The following is a 12,895-nucleotide window of genomic DNA, read 5'->3' on the forward strand; positions in this document are numbered from 1 at the left end:
GCACAGCAGGGACTTCAAGGGACATGGAGATCCTGAGGCACACTCTGGGGGGTCTAGGGGCTCTTTGGAGACAGGTCCCAGCCCCCCCCCGCACCCCCCCCCCCCGTCAGGGCAGGGGCGCGGGTGGCCAGCGGGTGGAGACGTGCGGCTTTGTTAGGGTGATGAGGCCAGGTGACCGGCCCGGGCGCGGGCCGCGGCGATTGCCCGCTCCGCCTCGAGGGGGCCCTGCCGCCGCGGGCGCGGGCCGCCAGCCAGAAGGACGGGCCCGCCCGCGCGCTGCTTGGCGCCCAGCTTCGCTGCCGGCCATCGCCTCGCCGGACCGCGCCGGGGGCTCACCCAGGTACTAGGGGCCGGGAGGGAGCGGGGTGCGCGGTCACGCTCCTCTACCTTCTTTGTTTTGGCCCGAAGCGCGGGTGTTTGCGCCCTGGGCGCGCGGGGAGCAGCAGCTGGGGGCGCCGAGACGCGGGCTGGACGCGTGGGGCAACAGGGGTTCCGTGGGCGCGAGGGGGAGGACAGAGGGAGGACGAAGACTCGGGGTGCCGGGACAGGGGCGCGGACGGACTGAGGCAGAGGCGCGCGAGCTCCGGGTCTGGGACGTGCGGGGCGCGGGCCGGCTCGGCCCGGGTCTGGGGACGGGACTCACGGCGCCCGGGTGCCTCGGACGGCGGGCGGAGGCCGGAGCCGCCGGGCGGACTTCGCTCCCTGGGAGCGTCCGGGACTTGGCGCCTCAGAGCCGAGCCAGGGGCCGCCAGCCACGGGCAAAGTCCCTTTTTTGCCCGGTGGGAGGCAGGGGGTCCCTCACTCCTCCTTTCCGCCTTGGGAAGGAGAGGGGCCCTGCAGGGTGGTCTGAGCAGGAGCCACCTGTGGCACGTGCAGCCTGGCACGCCGGCGTGCCCTGACAAGCGGAGGAGGAGGAGCAGGAGGAGGAGGGTCTTGCGCTTAGGGGGTCTCTGCCCTGCCTGCCCAGCGGTTTCCTGGCTGTGGTTGGAGACTGTGGGGCAGGAAGAGAAGTGTGAGTTCCGTGTACTCCTGGGGGGTGCCAGCAGGTGACCCAGACAGAGTTGAAAACGTGGTCACCACTGCCAGGACAACCTCTGCCTGTGCCCTGATGCCTGTCTGCATTTGGGGACTTGAGCGGGGTGGCGGGGTTCTCTTACAACAGGAGATGTGGATTGGAGACATCCCTGCGGGGACAGGCGACAGGGCCGGCTGTCAGAGCTGTCCTGTCCATCTGGGCAGCCCTACTGGCTGGACGCCTTCCCTTCACAAGGAGACTGCGTCCTTGTGAGTTGGTTCCTCTCTGGGGCCTGCCAGGCTGTGTTTGCAAATCAATCAACAAGTATTAAGAAAGGGTTTTCTGTGTGGAGGCCTTGAGAAGTGGGAAGGGTTGGGGGAGTCGCCGCAGCTGGAGGGTGGCGGGGCATGGTGGAGCCTAGGGAACACTGTGCAGGCCTTGGGAGCTGACTGCTGGCGGCTGGCCAGGCACCCAGATTCGAGGACAGCTGGAGGCGGGCGGCCAGAGCCCACGGAGGAGCCCAGTGTTCTGCAGAGGCCTGGTTGCTTTCACCCGAATATGGGCCTTCCGGGGAGTTAGGATTACTGACCCATTTTGCAGATGTGCAAACACAAGCAGAGGAAGCCTGTGTGAGCTGCTCAGGGAGATGAAATGCGCGGTGGAGGTGCGGCCAGGGAGCTGGTGGGATTGGGCTGGCATGTGTGATTGTGGGGGCTGGGCGTCCTGAGGTGTCTGACTGTGGGGGACCCTGACGTGTGTCTGACAGGGCCTGGATCCTAAGGCGTGTCCGGGCAGCGGTCCCTCAGCTGAGGTTGCTGAAGCTATCGGCAGCTGTACTTGAATTATTGCTCGGAAAACCACCAGGAAAGGAGCCGCCTTTGGAAACGCAGCCCCTGAGTGCGAGTTGCGAACCTCTGCCAAGTGTCCACTGGCATCCCGTGTGGTAGAGATGCGCTGCTCACCGAGGTGAGCCCAGCTGCAGAGTCCTCTCCTTCTTTGGTTGGTGCCACAGCCTGGTAAAGGGCCACCTGGCTAGGAGGTGGGAGGCAGCTGACTGCCAGCTAACGCAGCTCCCGCCTACACGGTCCCATGCTGCAGGCGACAACGGGCCAGGAGACTTGCCACAGTCCTGGCTCAGTGTCCAGTTCCTCCTGTTGCTGCTCCTGGGGACTCAGCACTCATTCAGTCCCCTGCCCTCAGCCACTGCAGAAGGTGGGCTTGGCAGTGCCAGCTGTCCCCCAGGGAGGCAGAGCCCTCTGTCCAGCCGCCTTCTGCGGGACAGAAGCTCTCTCCAACCAAGTGTGAATCCAGGTTTCCGGGTGTTTTTGCCATGGCTCCTGTGTTGTGGTAGAGTCTGGGGATCTTCCCTAGGCTGACCCCTTCTCACCGGGCCTGGTGAGCTGTGCATCCAAGCCAGGGACCCTCGCGGCCATGCCACTTAAGCTGAAGCAGAGGCTGCACTTCCTTGGTTAATGTGAAGCCGCCCTTTGCTCCTCAGTCAGCAGCAGAGCTGCTGGCAAAATAAGGGCTCCTCTAGGCCTCGTTGAGCTTCAAACACTGAGTCAGTTCTCCCTGACCGCCAGCTGCTCATTGCCAGCAGAGCGAGCCCTGCCTTGCGTGCCCAGCGTGCCAGCTCCTGGACATGGGCACAACCCCTGCATGGCTGCACTGGTCCTGGGGTGCAGTGTGGGGTGGGACTTCAGTCCCTGGTGCCTGGCACATCCCTTGAGGCAGGATCCCAGGCTGGCCAGCTCTCAGCACCCTTGCTAGGTGTGTGGTCATTGACCTTGGACATGACACTGAGTTTGGAGGCCTCGCATCTTTGATGTCTGTGTGGCCGTCCTCTGAGGGACATTGAGAACTGTGTGTTTTCAGGGGCCCTTGAGCTCCACAGTCTAACTGGCCCCACCACAGCCCTGCCTAGGGCCTCTCAGCTGGTGTCGGGGCCCCGCCGGGGGCTGCCCCTGCAGACGGGAGAGCAGGAGTGTGGCTGGTGGGGCAGGATGAGCACAGTTGGGGCCCTGCTGTATCATCAGAGACACTTGACAAGGATTCTTTTTGTTTTTTGAAGAAGTCACTGATGTGCTGTTGATATGTTTTGTTCTAAATGGGCAGAATCCACCAAAGATTATGCCAGCAGAGGTGATGGCCTTGAACAAGAGTTCCATTGTGGCGGAGCAGCCCCTGGCCCTATCTACTGTCCCTGCTCCCCCGCCCCAGCCTCTGTCCCCAGCCCACTGCAAGCAGCCTGCCTTGAACTCTGCCACCTGCCACAGGAGGGCGTGGAGATCCGGCCAGCTTGGGCCCCTTCTGGCACCGTGGGGTGGAGCCCAGGTTGGCGTGGGTCCTGGAGCTGTCGTCCTGCGCGGGTGTCCACAGCCATGGCTGTACTTGGAGTGGGCAAGGCCAGCTCTGCAGCCCAGCTGCTTCCTCCGACAGGCCAGTGTCCTGTGCTGCCCTTCCTTCCTCCTCCAGGTCTAATTATGGCCCTTCCTCTTCCTCCTCCCCCGGGGAGAGCAGGACCCGCGTGCCTCTGCAGCTGCTTCTCTCTGTTCTGCCCCCGTTGCTGACCGTGGCTGGGAGGGGGCACACAGTCCGCATTGACCCCTTCCCTGGGTCGGCACCGTCAGCTGCACAGCTCACCTCTGGCCCCGTGCTGGCCAGGTGTGTGCACTCCTCCAGGAACCAAGGCCTCTCCCACGCTGCACTGCACCTTCCACACTTTGCCTCACCTGTAGCATCCCATTGCCCCCCGGGGTGCGGGGCTGCCCTTCCAGCCAAGGAGGACTCACCCCTCTCTGCAGGCTGGCTCCAGATCCCGGCTGTGTTTGGCTCCAGCTGGACTCCCTGGCCCTGGGGGCCTGAGAAGCAGGTTGCCTCTTCCCTGTCCACTTCCCTGTTCTTGGCGGCGGTCCCTGGTCCCTGCCTGGGCTGAGTGTAGGAGCCTGTGTGCTGTCTTGGGTGAGACATGCAGGGGAAGCTGGCATCATAGATGACTTTGGGGGCAGCTGTGTTCCTCTGCAGTGCAGCTCTGGGAAGTTCTACATAGTCCAGAACAGGGACTGAAGGGAGGGGTCAGGTCCTGGGGGTGCTGGAGTCTTGAGGGTCGGGGTGGGAGTAGCTGTTTAGCTAATGTGTTACTTGGGGCCTAGCCTAAGACTGTCATGCAGGGAGCAGTCTTTGCTGCCTAATATGCCGTTAAATTTGATTTATTTATTTCATAGTGAGAGCAAGAGATCACATCTACTGGTTACCTCCTGGCAGCCCTCGGGTTTGGCTCAGTGGAAGCTGGGGGCTAGGGACGAGGACTCGGTGCAGATCCCTCCCCTGGTGGCAGCAGGTATGTCTGCCCTGGGCCGTCCTCTCTGCAGAGTCAGACCCTGGGCACTCCGCGCTGCTGGCTCAAGCGCCCAGTCCCCAGCTGGGAACTGACCCCGGGCACTCCGCACTGCTGGCTCAAGCGCCCAGTCCCCAGCTGGGAACTGACCCAGGGCACTCCGCACTGCTGGCTCAAGCGCCCAGTCCCCAGCTGGGAACTGACCCCGGGTACTCCACACTGCTGGCTCAAGCGCCTAGTTCCTGGCTAGGTGTTTTGGAGCCATCCCTCCCTTTTTTAAATTTTAAAGACTTTTGTTTTAATTGGAAAGGCAGATTTACAAAGGGGAAAAGAGATGGAGAGAAAGATCTGCTGGTTCGCTCCCCAAATAGCCGCAGTGGCTGGAGCTGAGCCTATCCAAAGCCAGGAGCCAGGAGCTTCTTGTAGGTCTCCAATGTGGGTACAGGGTCCTAAGGCTTTGGCCCATTCTCTGCTGCTTTCCCAGGCCATGAGCAAGCTGCTGGGTGGGAAATGGAGCAGCCAGGCTGTGAACTGGTGCCCATGTGGGATGCTGGTACTTGAAGGTGGAGGATTAGCCTTTTCCTATAAGACAGGGACCAGGGGTGGCCTCCACGAGTGGGGAGATCCACAGGGAAAGACAGCTTTTACGTAACAAACGCTCATCGTAGTCTGGGGCAAGGAAGACTGAGGAAGTAGAAGACTTGTTTCGCCTATTACTGTGCTGGAAGCTTCCATTGCCGTGAGATTTCTGAGTTCCTGGGCGGCTCTGTGAGACTCTCCAAAGGAAGTTTGTGGCTGCTCCTCCGGGCTTCGATTGCGGGCTTGCTGCATGCGTCCCCGGGTGCAGGTGCCTGGGCCAGCCCGGCGGCTATATCCCGGGAGCATGCTAGCCGCCACTCTGGGTCAGAAGACACAGCTTTCTTGCTGTGACAGAACACATGCTGAGGAAGCATGCTTATTTATGTGGGCAGGTCCGCACAGATATGGCCCCACTGGTGCCCGCCACGCCCATCTCCAGAACTCTGTCTGCTCTGGACCCCTTGCGTCTGACTGAGCGTCATGTCTGTGGCATCCTGCGTGCAGGGCCTGTCCTGCGTAACTGGCTCGCTTTGCTGAGCATGATGCTTCCTGGTTCATGTCAGAACTTCAGGCTTTTGCAAGGCCAAATAGCATTCTATTGTTTGGCTAGAGAGACACGAACACAGGTGCTCACCCATCAGAGTGCCTCGGGAAGTTCCTGGAGAAATAGAATTACAGCGCAAGTTTGTTTTGGTGTAAAAAAAAAAAAAAAAATTGAGGGCCTGACACGATGGCTCAGTTTGCTAATCCTTCACTAACAAGCACTAGGATCCCATCAGAATGCTGGTTCATATCCTGGCTGCTGCTCTTCCCACCCAGTTCCCTGGCTGTGGCCTGGGAGAGCAGTCAAGGACGGTCCAAAACTTTGGGACCCTGCACCCACGTGGGAGACCCGAGAGAAGATCCTGGTTTATGACTTTGGATGGGCTCAGCTCAAGCCATTGCAGTCGCTTGAGGAATGAACCAGTAGACAGAAGATCTTTGTCTCTCCTTCTTTCTGCAAATCTGCCTTTCCAATAAAAAGAAATGAATCTTTTAGAAAGAAATTTTGAAATCTACACATTTTTTCCATGGTACGTTTCCTGTGAGGTTTCTCAGGATCTGTGTGTGTGTGTGTGTGTCTGTACCTGAGTGTAACTGACATGTTCTCGGGATCTGTGTGTGTGTGTGTGTGTCTGTACCTGAGTGTAACTGACATGTTCTCGGGATCTGTGTGTGTGTGTGTGTGTCTGTACCTGAGTGTAACTGACATGTTCTCGGGATCTGTGTGTGTGTGTGTGTGTCTGTACCTGAGTGTAACTGACATGTTCTCGGGATCTGTGTGTGTGTGTGTCTGTACCTGAGTGTAACTGACGTGTTCTCGGGATCTGTGTGTGTGTGTGTCTGTACCTGAGTGTAACTGACATGTTCTCGGGATCTGTGTGTCTGTGTGTGTGTCTGTACCTGAGTGTAACTGACATGTTCTCGGGATCTGTGTGTATGTGTGTGTGTGTGTCTGTACCTGAGTGTAACTGACATGTTCTCGGGATCTCTCTGTGTGTGTGTCTGTACCTGAGTGTAACTGACATGTTCTCGGGATCTGTGTGTGTGTGTCTGTACCTGAGTGTAACTGACATGTTCTCGGGATCTGTGTGTGTGTGTGTGTGTCTGTACCTGAGTGTAACTGACATGTTCTCGGGATCTGTGTGTGTGTGTGTGTGTACCTGAGTATAACTGACATGTTCTCGGGATCTGTGTGTGTGTGTGCACACCTACATATGTGTGTCTGCATGCATATTCATGTATGTGCTCATTTGTATGTGCGTGGATACCCAGTTTTTCTTGTTTTAAAAATTTATTAGTTTATAGGAAGAACAGAGAGAGAGAGAGAGAGTCTCTGTGTCTGCTGGTTCACCTCTCAAGGAGCCGCATAGTTGGGGCTGGGCCAGGTTGGAGCCAGCAGGCTGCAAGTCCAGCGTGGTCTCCCACGTGGGCAGCAGGGGCCTGAGCGCTGCTCTCCCAGGCACATTTGCAGGGAGCTGGATGGGAAGCGGAGAAGCTGGGGCTTGAACTGGTTTTCCTGTGGGACGCCAGTGTTGCAGGGGTGCGTTAAGCCTCTGCACCGCACCCCTGCCCTGCCTTTCTCTTCATCTAGTGCTCTCTGACAAACAGCCTCTCCCGCCTCTGGCTTTGGGGTGTCCGGTAGGGTCGCCTGGCAGCTGGGCCACAGCAGGCTCCCTGGATCTACGTGGACATGGCCGGGTTCATGCCCCCTGGGTGGGACGCAGACCTGCGGGACAGGGGAAGGCTTCTGGCCGCGCGCTTTTGACAGATCGTGTAAACTTGGTGATTAATGGGATGAGAAAGCAGGAAGAATGTCTTTCATTTAAAAAAAGAGAGCGAGCGAGCCTCTGGGGCCGCATGGTTTATTTTCAGTGAGAAGGGTCTGATTCTGTTTCTGGGAGTGGTTTTAATTTGGGTAAATGGTTCAGTCTGGGAGCCACATGCCAGAGCCTGTGATCGACGAGAGCAATTATGCGGGGGTTCCTTGCTGCCTTGCAGTGGGACCCACAGACACACACACACACTTCCACACACAAGCACACAGACACATGCACACAAACACACTGACACACACGCTTATACACAGATGCACAAACACATACTTATACACACATACACAAACACACTTAAACACACTTACACAGAGGCACACACAAATACATACACACAAACATGCATATATACACACATACGCACTGCTTGCGGAGGGAGACACACACACACACACACACACACACACACACACACATCCTGCCTCGCTCTGTGGATGGTGCTGTGGCCGGAGCTCCCTGTCAGGACAGTCAGCTGCACAGCTGGACTGCGCAGGTTCCTCTTTGCCCTCCGAGGTCCCATTCCCAATGCCCAAGCACGAATGTCAACAGGTAGGCCCTCTGCTTTCTCCTGCCGCAGGACTCACTGGATGGAGGCAGGGATGAGGGGGCATTGTCCCTGCATTTGCTGGACCCAGCAGGACTGCAAGCCCCGGAGGACACTGGGAGGCCAGTGGGGCTTCTCTCTAATGGGAGGGTCGACAATGCCACTGCTGGTGTGTTCTCCCCAAGGGGGTTCAGAGCTCCCAAGAACCCAGCCTGCTGTGGACAGAGCATACTCTCCCACCTGGGACTGGCGGCAGTCTCTGGGGCAGAATTGTGGGATCTGATTCAGGGACTGTTGCCCCCTGGCCTGGAAGCAGTGGCTATCCTGCTGGATGACTGCTGGAAGCCAGTGGGAAATAGCAAGAAAGCCACTGAGCCAGAGGGCGCAGGACCTGGGGCACCCCTTGGAGGGTGCACGGCCTGGGGTACCCCCTTGGAGGGTTCAGGGCCTGGGGTACCCCTTAGAGGGTGCAGGGCCTGGGGTACCTCCTTAGATGGTACAGGGCCTGGGGTACCCCCTTAGAGGGTGCAGGGCCTGGGGTACCCCCTTGGAGGGCGCAGGACCATGAGGCACCACCTTAGAGGGCACAGGGCCTGGGGTACTCCCTTAGAGGGTTCAGGGCCTGGGGACACCCCTTGGAGGGTGCAGGGCCTGGGGCATCCCCTTGGAGGATGCAGGGCCTGGGGTCTCCTTGGAGGGTGCAGGGCCTGGGGGTATCCCTTAGAGGGTGCAGGGCTTAGGGTACCCCCTTAGAGGGCACAGGGCCTGGGGTACCCCTTAGAAGGCGCAGGGCCTGGGGTACCCCCTTGGAGGGTGCAGGGCCTGGGGTACCCCCCTCCTGAGACAGGGCAGATGGGTAGGCCGTGGATCTGCAAGTCCGGCCCATCTTGGGACCTCATGTCAGCTTTGTGTCCCCAAAGCCTAGGACACATCCTGATTTCTTGGGCAGCCCTGGGGGTCCCTGTCTGCATCCTGGAGAATGTGCCCGTTTCCCACAGATAGGCAAGGCTGCTGGGTGGCCAGATAACGAGGATGGCCGCTCTGTGTGAAAGAGCCAGTGGCAGGGCACAGAACAGCTGGCCTTCTGGTTGACCCGTCCGCTCCCTGCTCTGTTAAGTAAGGAAAATGCAGGGCAGGCATCGGTGAGCACCCCGACCCCTGGCAGTCAGCCTTGGAACACCATGTGACACGGCGAGTGGCGTGATTCGGATCCTGGGCTCAGTGCTGGCCACCCAGTCTGGGGCTTGGCAGGAGACCCCTGCCCTGTGTCCCCTCGCTGGAATTTCTTGGGATGTGGAGCTGACTCTGTGGGGAGACAATTCTTGGCAGTGCTGCTTCCAGAAAGTTCTAGCTGAATGCCAGCAAGGGCTGGCTGGGCTTGAGGCTGTAGACTTGGGGTTACATGCTGTCCGTGGGGGGCCTGGGCAGCTGGCACTGGCCGGAAGGCTGACCCTGTGCCTGAGGGCCAGTGCAGAATCTGTGCCCTGGGGCCTCTTGATGCTGACCTTGGCTCTGAGAGGGAGGGTTGGTGAGTGTCCAGCTGGGTCCTGTGGGTGCTGAGTTCAGCGCTGTGCTCAGCCATGTTCCGGCTGAGTCCCAGAGCTATTTCTGTTTCTGTGCCAAGAGGCACAGGCCCATGACTGCAGCAGACAAAACCTTGGCTCACCCATGATCCCTTTGTCCTGGGTTCCTGTGACCCACGGGCCCCTGGCCCGGCCTTGTGCCTGGACGCACACACACAGGCCCTCTGAATGTATCCAGCCTTCCATCTCCCACGCCCCTGAGCAGTGAGGAGCGGCGCTGGCCAGGTGCTGCTGGGAGGGTGCTGACCCTTCCTGCTTGTAGCCACCCTCGCCTGTGCTGCCTGCTGTCACATGACCCTGGAACCTTGCCCTGGGGAGCTGGCTTGCCCCTGCCTCCTGCTTTCTGTGACCCTGGGGCGGTCTCCTGGCTGCTCCTAGAGGCTGCCGCCAGCTGGCCATGCCAGAAGGGACCTTGCTAAGCTGTGGCTGCTCTGCAGTCTGGGGCTGCTGAATCCAGAATGCTCAGCCCATCTCCTCCCTGCACACCAGGAACTGAGAGGAGCTGCAGGGGTCTTCCAGATGCTCCCAGCCCTCCCCACCCCCACTTCCTGTCCTAAGGCTCCGTGAGCTGCATTCTTGGCCCTCAATGCATGTGTGTGTCTCTGTCCTCCTTGGAGTCCTGGCCCCAGGACCAGTGCCAAGACTACTGCGTCTTTCTTCCCAGGATGAGGGCTCTGGGAGGGGTGGGAGGGAGCTGCATGTCCCCAGGCAAGATGTCTGCATTGTCCTTGCCTACCAGGCTAATGCAAGAGAAGGGAGCACCCCTGCTTCCCCCAGGGAACCATTCTAGAAGCTCTGCTTGTTCCCAAGGGTTTTGTGCATGTTTTCATGGCCACCATTTTCTTCTATAAAATGATTTGATTGAGAGACAGACTCAGAGAGAAGGGATTCTGCTGGGTTCATTCCCCAGATGCCCCTAGCCAGGGACTGAAGCCAGGCGCCAGTCCTGTAATCCAGGTTTCCTGTGTGGGTGGCAGGACCGAACCCCTGAAGCCCTCCCTGGGGACCCTCAGGCGCGTGTTAGCCAGGATCTGGAGCTGGAAGCTGGAGCCGCAGGCCTTGAGCAGGCAGAGGAAGCAGCTGCGTCTTCATTGCTGCCCATGCGTCTGTCCCAGGGCCTCTGTTTTTCTGTATGGTGACCTTGGCTTGCGGGAAGCATCGTGTGCCCCTTCTTGCAGACATGGGACTCTGGGTTCCTCAGCTGATGTTTGGGGGGGGCCCTGAGGGCTGCTGGGGCTGGGCTAGGTGATGTTAGGAGAATGCTCTTCCTGGACAGCACCTGCTGGGGGCGCTGCTTGTAAGCCTGGTGACTCCCCACTTGGTGACAGGAAGCCTTGTGCTCATATTCAGAGTGTCCCGGGGCTTCTAGGATCATGACTTCTGTGCCGAGAGAACAGCGGCCAGGGTCAGGAGCCATGTCCAGGCCTGGCTCAGACCAGCATCCACAAAGCTAGCTGGTTGCCATCTGTGGCCAGTCCTGGGGGACAGTGTGTCCGGCCTGAGATGAGGCCCCAATGACTGAACCGTCTTAGCCTCTTGGACAGCTGAGTGTCGGCCTTGGCCTGGGTCCCGGGTGCAGCTCACACCTCCCTGCCTTGGCCTGGGTTTCTACTGATGGCCCTCTGCTCCTGTTGAGGTTGTGTGCGTGGCACAGAGTGGCTCAGGCTGCACCCAGGATGGAGGACAGGGCAAGTGGCCTCTGACTGCCCTCAGCGTGGGCTTGCAGACATGAGGCTTCCAACCTCTGGATACCCTGTTTGCTCTGGGGCTGCAGAATGCTGGCTGCACTGTGTAAGGCCAGGGTCACAGGGCTGCCTGTTAGTCACTTGCTTTCCTACTTCTGAGAAGCGACCTGGCGGGGACTGCGACCAGCAAGGTCTGATTCAGGGCAGTGCTGGGGAGGGCCCAGGGGGTGTGGCCAGGAAGCACTTGCCCTTGGCGCCCATGGGCGCAGGTGGCAGTGACCGGAGGCTTGTGTGCATGTTGACTGCTGCGTGTGGCTGGTGGACGCGCCATGCTCGGCCTGTGTCCTGTGTCAGGCCACACAGGGTCATGGTCGCAGGTGTGTGTGTTGAGTCTTCCCAGCCACGCTCATGGTCTTCTCCACTTGTGACATCTGTCTGATTTCTGTGATCGGCACGGTGCAGGTCCCGGCACCTCCAGGTCTTGGGCCTGTTTGTAAATATTTCCACACCAACGTCTCATTTCTTGGTGTGTGTGTTTGTGGTAGATGGAAGGGTGCTGTCGGCTTTGTGTCGCTGTAGGCACCACTGGTAACCAGGGGCACACCCAACTTCTCTGGGTTCCCCGCGCTTCCTGGGGCCCTGCTGGCATCTCTGGGTCTCTGCTTGACTGGAAGGGGCTGCTTTTCTTCTCCCTCCACACTGGCTGTGTGAGAGCTCGGGGCCACGTCCTGGTTGGCGGTCACACAGACTGGGATGTCAGTTCCTGTCTTGTCGTCCACGTCCTCTGGATAACGTGCGTTTGTGCCGGCTCCTCCAGCCAGCAGGTGGAATGTGCCTCTGGCCAGCTCCATGTGGTCGCCTGGGTAGAGTTCCCACATCTGTCAGGTTGTTCACCGCCGTCCATGCCTTTGAGATGGTGAGCGTCCCACTTGCTAACACCTTCTGCTGGGGCATGGGCTGATTCTGCCTGCCCCTGAGGGACATAGGGACATGCCCAGGCTGTGTGTGGGGCCGCAGGCGGGCACATCTGTCCAGCCCCCGCTGCACCCCACGGTGTTTGCAGTGCACTCCATCCTTGTACTGTGATCCTGGGCAAGTGAAGTCCCAGCGAAAGGCCTTGGGTGAATAGTCATGGGGCTGACACTGTGAATCAGGGCTCAGAGGTCGGCAGTGCCACACGGGGTCCCATGGGAGCTCACTGGGTGGGTGTTGCTAAGCCTGTCCCTTGGAGAAGGTGCCTGTCCCCGTTATTACAACACCTGACAGCACATCCCTGGATCTGTGTATTCAAGCATGCCTTGGGATTTGAGAGTGTTAAGTCAGGTATACGTGGGAGTGGCCGTGTTCGGGCTGCCTCCTGGGGGCCCTGGCTGGGACTCTGCTTGTGAGCTCCACACGCTGGGAGCTTTGCAGCTGATCTTCGCACACACAGGCTCTCAGGATGTGTGGAGGCTGTGCTCCAACTGCTCGTGGCTCCCTGCTCAGGGACACGGCGTCCTGCACCGTGCGGTGCCCAGAGCTGAGTTGCCCTATAGGTGTGCACGGGGTGGAGGGTGAGAAATTTGGGCCGTGGGCTGGGAGGGGTCACTGCTGGGCCCTCCTCCATGTGGTCCCCCTCCCCTTCCTGTCCCCATGTGTGCATGTGTGTGTAAGGCACCTGTTCAGGGAGGCCAGTCAAAATTGGCAGGCAGGGCTTGGCGCGGCGTGGCCTAGTGGCTAAGGTCCTCGCCTTAATCCCATATGGCCGCTGGTTCTAATCCCGGCAGCTCCACTTCCT

General features: G+C 59.4%; 1 protein-coding gene across 1 annotated transcript in view; it reads left to right on the forward strand.

The window, feature by feature from the left end:
• Positions 1–210: 210 nt before the first annotated feature.
• TNS3 (tensin 3) overlaps positions 211–12,895 on the forward strand; it is a 130,319-nt gene continuing 117,634 nt past the window's right edge. Inside the window, exon 1 of the mRNA XM_058678365.1 lies at positions 211–340. The gene's annotated coding sequence lies outside the window, so the exon portion shown is untranslated. The remainder of the gene's footprint in view (positions 341–12,895) is intronic.

Source organism: Ochotona princeps, chromosome 20, assembly GCF_030435755.1.
Source record: "Ochotona princeps isolate mOchPri1 chromosome 20, mOchPri1.hap1, whole genome shotgun sequence".
NCBI classification, from domain to species: Eukaryota; Metazoa; Chordata; class Mammalia; order Lagomorpha; family Ochotonidae; genus Ochotona; species Ochotona princeps.